The sequence below is a fragment of the Athene cunicularia genome (genome assembly GCF_003259725.1).
Source record: "Athene cunicularia isolate RWA chromosome 1 unlocalized genomic scaffold, athCun1 chr1_part1, whole genome shotgun sequence".
NCBI lineage: Eukaryota > Metazoa > Chordata > Aves > Strigiformes > Strigidae > Athene > Athene cunicularia.
In genome coordinates, this window is record NW_020799091.1 from 65,320,129 (window position 1) to 65,326,132 (window position 6,004).

The window sequence follows — 6,004 nt, forward strand, 5'->3', positions numbered from 1 at the left end:
ATATTTTTTATTATATATACTGTACTAGTGTCAGACATGGCATCCTTCTATAGAAGAGAGTCCTAATTCGAAAAATTTATAACCTAAGCATACAAAAAAATAAGTCAGATGGACTGAGACAATCATCAAGGTGCCTAAGTGGCTGTGTAGTCAGTGAAGATGTGATGGCTGAGTCCCTCACTACTTGTTTACAATGAATGAAGCACATCACTACCATTTTCTTTGTGTTAGTCCAAATGAAGGAGAGATGTAAGGGGGATCTGAAGAACAATAAACATACAGTGACACTCATCCCAGCTGGGAAAACTCAAAACACGTAAATTGGAGAAGAGTTTAATGAATGGATCTTTTACTAGGACCTTCATGACAAAAATTGCCCTTCAAACCTTGATAAATCTTAAATTTTGGCTACACAAAGCACATTTGGCAAACTCTGACTTTCCTAAATGCTATATTTCCATATAGGGATGTGATGATTTTGTGTTACTATCTAAGTTGGATACTTTGACTCATTTATTTTTGTGCTTCCTGAAGGCTTATTCCAGAAGTAAACTGTGCTATCTGTAATATTTTTGATTTTATCTTTCTAAAAACCAGCAGTATTTTTAATATACAAACCTCAGACCCTAAATGAATTGATTCTCTGCCTTGAAGGGAAGTTTTTACACTTGAGAATTTAGGATGTATGAAAGAATATCTCCAACACAGAAATGTATTGTGATTACATCTGTAAAAATAATTAATAGCAAATAATGTAATAAAGTTTATCTCTTCCTGTTTTCAGATTCCATGCAAAAAGTTCTTGATTTTCTCTAATGTACAATGAGTACGTTTTATGATTCTGGGTCTGTAGTTTGAATAAGGGCAGGCAGATCATTACAAGTACTAGATTTTCTTAACACTGTTTCGATTTGCCATATAAGAGTAGTTCAGGCTTTCTGTGTAAAAAATCACAATTGTAAGTTATTTATTTTCCTTAAGCATTCTGCAGAATCTCCCCTGCATCTAACATCATACAATCAAACCTGATTTTGTGTTTAAGACAAACAATTGGAGATAAGCAGAAATGAAGAAAATGTAATTAAAATTTGATTAAAATTTCCTAAAGAAATTTCATGAAAATCTAAATGATTACTCTTTTCCGCTTAACTGTGATATCTCTCAGATACTACCAGAGGTTATTTTTTTTTAACTCAATGCTAGAAGATGTCCAGCAACTGGAGCATTACAATTGTGCCCCTTTCAGCATCTTGAAGCATAGGAATGGAGTATTATGATGTTGGAAATAGTATAATGGGTTTGTATGAGGGATGTGCATTCAGAGAATGTCTGGAACAAAAAAAGTGACCCAAGGAACCCTGTTATTGATAGACTTCTCAGTAGTGAGATCTATTATGCACTACAGAGACAAAACAAGAGGTGAGTGATGCCCATGTGGGACCACAGGGAGAAGATGGGTGAACACTGATTCTTGAATGGAAGAGCAGAAATACAAAATCTACATAAAATGTTGTCAGACATTTGGGATTTTGTGCCTCTTGACAGTGTGAATTATGTGAATTAAGCCAGGTGGGAAGATGATATTTTGATTACCAGAGCCCTAGAATCATAGAATCATAGGATCACAGAATGTTTTGGGTTGGAAGGGACCTTAAAGACCATCTAGTTCCACCCCCCCTGCCATGGGCAGGGACACCTTCCACCAGACCAGGTTGCTCAAAGCCCTGTCCAACCTGGCCTGGAACACTGCCAGGGAGGGGGCAGCCACAGCTGCTCTGGGCAACCTGTGCCAGTGTCTCACCACCCTCACAGCAAAGAATTTCTTCCTTATATCTAATCTAAATCTACCCTCTTCAGTTTAAAACCATTACTCTTCATCCTATCACTACACTCCCTGATGCAAAGTCCCTCCCCATCTTTCCTGTAGGCCCCCTTTAAGTACTGGAAGTACTGAAGTACCACTATAAGGTCTCCCTGGAGCCTTCTCTTCTCCTGGCTGAACAACCCCAACTGTCTCAGTCTGTCCTCAGAAGGGAGGTGCTCCAGCCCCCTGATCATCTTTGTGGTCCTCCTCTGAACCCACTCAAGCAGGTCCATGCACTTCGTATACTGGGGGTCCCATAGCTGGACACTGTACTCCAGGTGGGGTCTCACGAGAGCAGAGTAGAAGGGGAGAATCACCCCCCTCGACCCGCTGGTCACTCTTCTCTTGATGCAGTCCAGCATATGGTGGACTTTCTGGGTTGTGAGCACACATAGCTGGCTCATATTCAGTTTTTCATTCACCAATACCCTTTCTCTGCAGGGCTGCTCTCAATTTGCTTATTGCCTGTCCTATATCCATGTTTGCGATTGCCCTGACCCAGGTGCAGGTCTTCACACTTGGCCTTGCTGAACTTCATGAGGTTTGCACAGGCCCGATTCTCCAGCTTGTCAAGGGCCCCCTGGATGGCATCTCTTCCCTCCAGCATGTTGGCTGCACCACACAGCTTGGTGTCATCCACAAACTTGCTGAGGGTGCACTCAATCCCACTATGCATGTCCCTGACCAAAATGCTAAATAATACTGGTCCCAATATAGAACCCTCAGGGACACCACTCGTTACTGATCCCCACTTGGACATTGAGCCATTGACTGTTGAGTCCATGACTACCTGGAATGCATGTTGGCTATTGTGTTTCAAGCATCATAGATTTATGGAGTAAGTTGTAAGCACCTGCATACAAGAACAAAAGTGAGTATTTAGAAAGGGAATTCTATTTGTTTCCTTTGCTGGATAAAGCACGAGCATGAATTCTACATGAACGATACCCACTTCCAGATGGGGAACAATATCCCATAGTCAAGGACAGATGACCAGCACTGCTGCAGCTGTGGCGCAAGAACGCTTCATCTAGCACTATTTGCCTGGGTTGCTACTAAGGTGGTGGGTGTTCTCCAAGGGACACTTCGATGCTGTGCCTAACTCCCTTACTTTTTTTCTGGAGGGGCCCAGGTCACCTCACTTCTGTGTGACACTGCAGGGGCCACTGCCCTCCCTTGGCTGAAGGGGAACAATGCCCCATGTATCAGTATTGCTGGGTAAAGTGGCATGGAGGATTTAGTACTTATTTTCAATTTAATTTATTGATTTCTGTATTGGGAGTTGAAAAACATCTGCTCATTAATTTTTGTGTGCACATGACTGTACTGGAACATCTGCCAAGGACTCCATATCTCTAGGAAGGTGCTATATGGCAATTTCTGAGTGGGTGAATGCGTAGTCAGCATGTACAATGACATCAATAAATACATTAGAAAAGAAATAATGGGATATGATAACATGGGCTTTCAACCTTAGATATTAGTTTTCTGATCCTCAGTTTACTAAGCCACCATTTAAAGTTAGTTTAATACCTTTTTTGGCAATTTTTTTTCCCTAAATCAGACAAAAGTAATATGAAATCTAATAATCTAGGGAAACACTCATGTGATAATCTATTTTAATCTTCTCTTCGCCTGCCGTCTGAAGGAACAAAAAAATGCAGCAAATACCAACATCCATTTAAAACATGCAACTTAAAAAATGATCAGACAAATAACTGAGGATACGGAGAGCAATTCTGCTCCTAGTTCATACGAGGAACACAGAAATTAATCTCAGATTCTTTTCTCTATAGATATTAGAAAATCTTTTTTTTAGCACTTCTTTTTGAATGATCCCTCATCCGACCACTCAAATTATTGAATCAACTCATCGAGTTCTGTAAAATGAAAATTCTGACCTAAGGATGACAAAAAGATAGAATTTTGTAATATTTCTCTTTTTTTTTTCCTTGTAGAATAACATGTAGCTCCACCCAACTAAAATGAAAAAATGACATTTTTGTATATGTGACATTTTTGTATACGTGACCTTTTTGGTCACGTTTGTGTTTGATTATGTAATTTCAAATATTTAATTTGGTGTTTAAATTCAATCACCAAAACCATAATAGACTCAAGTTTGGTGCAGATACCATTTCTTAAGAATGTCTATCACAAATTAAGGAACACTAATATTTAATGCAACATTTTAACTATATGAAAACGATATACAAATTAAAGATGTGTCTACCACAGTGCTATGCTAGCTCATTTTAATATGAGCTGCTGTGATCCATTCCCAGTTCAAGCTTCTCACTCTTTCTATTTTGATAATGGCAGACACATTCAGGATTCAACAGGTTTTGTGTTTAGGTGTTTCAGTAGCTAGATGATACAATTGCTTCTTCAGGATCATATTATACACCCAAATATGTCACAGCCCTTATTCAAAGGGAGTGCACTTGTTTTAAAGCTTTGCAATGCCATTTAGAACATCAACTATAATTACTCAAGAATTTTGAGTCTATCCCTATGAAGTCACAATGCTTATGCTCTGAATTTTATTTTAAATTTATTGCTGAATTCTGTCATCCTCCCCACCAAGTAGTCCTAGAAATTGCTGCCATTTTGGAGCCAATACCCAAAGAACATGGTAGCATTTGTCTTGGGCAAGAGAGAATTAGGCCTTATCTCATAACCCAAAGTACTTCATGTCCATACTAACAATATCCTTTCTGAAGATCTTTAAAAATTTCTTGGTTTACTTTATGGGGTAAGCTTTGCTTTTTAATTCATATTGAGACAATTAAAGCTGTAAAAAACAAAGACTATGTTGGAATAGCCATATATCTCTGGAGGCACTTCTATGAGGTGTAAAATCTACATCTATCATTTTTAAAGCAGAAAATACGCCCTTGAATAATGTGTCAATTTATTAAAAATTATTGCAGATTTTGATCAGCTTATGTTCGCAGTTATTTCGTTATGGCTTTACAAACTAAGTATGCCAATCACCCTCTCTGAGACAAAACTCGGACTAACTTCTGCTTCAGTAGACGTGCCCACACTGAAATTTTGTGTGCCAGGTGTGGTTCCCCAAAACTGAAAGTGTAATTTACTTGCCACCTCAAACTTTAATTGCCATATTTAAGGGAGGCAGAGGTGAGAAGGTATGCAAATCCTGACAGTATAAAATCCATGAATGTTTTAGCCGCACAAAGGCTGTAGGATCAGTTTGATATTCTACCGCAGAGATGATATATTACACCATCTCTAGAGCTTGCGTGAAACGGGATGAGCATGTGTGGGTGTGAATTGTGGTGGTTATAGAAATTGTCTGAAATATAGGAAGCCCCAGTTCAAGTCTCATCTCTGCTTCAGCTATTATGAAAAATATTCCTGTAAACTAGGATTAAGATCAAAATTTGTGTCTTCCACAGGCAAAGCTGTTAGTCATAACCACTCGTGCAGGGATTGTCTTGTTTTGTCTGCACTCCCCTGATCTAACAATTACAGTTTTGTGGCAGGCAGTATCTCTGCAAAATATTCTGGTTTCAGTGCTCTTGAAAACATTTCATTCAGCAGAAAGCAGTCAAGCCAGCTCTTGCCTATGAGCAGATTCTCATCATATCTGATGCCTCAGTAGTCAATGGATATGTGATGCAGTAAATTATAGCAAAGTGCGAAGGGGTGTGGGGGGGGCGAAGGCTCAAAGGCAGGATCGTCTCTTCCCCCGCGGTGGCGGCGGTGCACCGAGTGCTGAGGCTGCGACGGGGGGCTCGTGGATTAAAAAGAGGAAAATCCCTTTATAAAGGGGGAGGGTTGAGTGGGGTGAGAGGACCGTGTCCGTCAGAGCTGGGGGGAGGAAGGGGGAAAGACGTCAGAGTGCTAGGGGACGTTGGGGGGAAGTGAGGCTGACTCAAGGGAGAGTGATTGTCGTGTCGTGGCAGGGAAAGAGGGTTGGGAAGAGAAGTTGGGGTGAGAAAACAGAAGGGAATGAAGGGGGGAAAGGAAGGAACAGGATCATGCCAAACCAACAGGAAAGAGAGAGGAAGGAAAGATCGAGCTGATCAGAAGAGACACGCTGAAAGGAGGGCTGGAGGGAGGCGAGAGAGCTCAGGTGGGGAGAGGGGAGGTGAGCTCTGTGCTCTGGTTGCC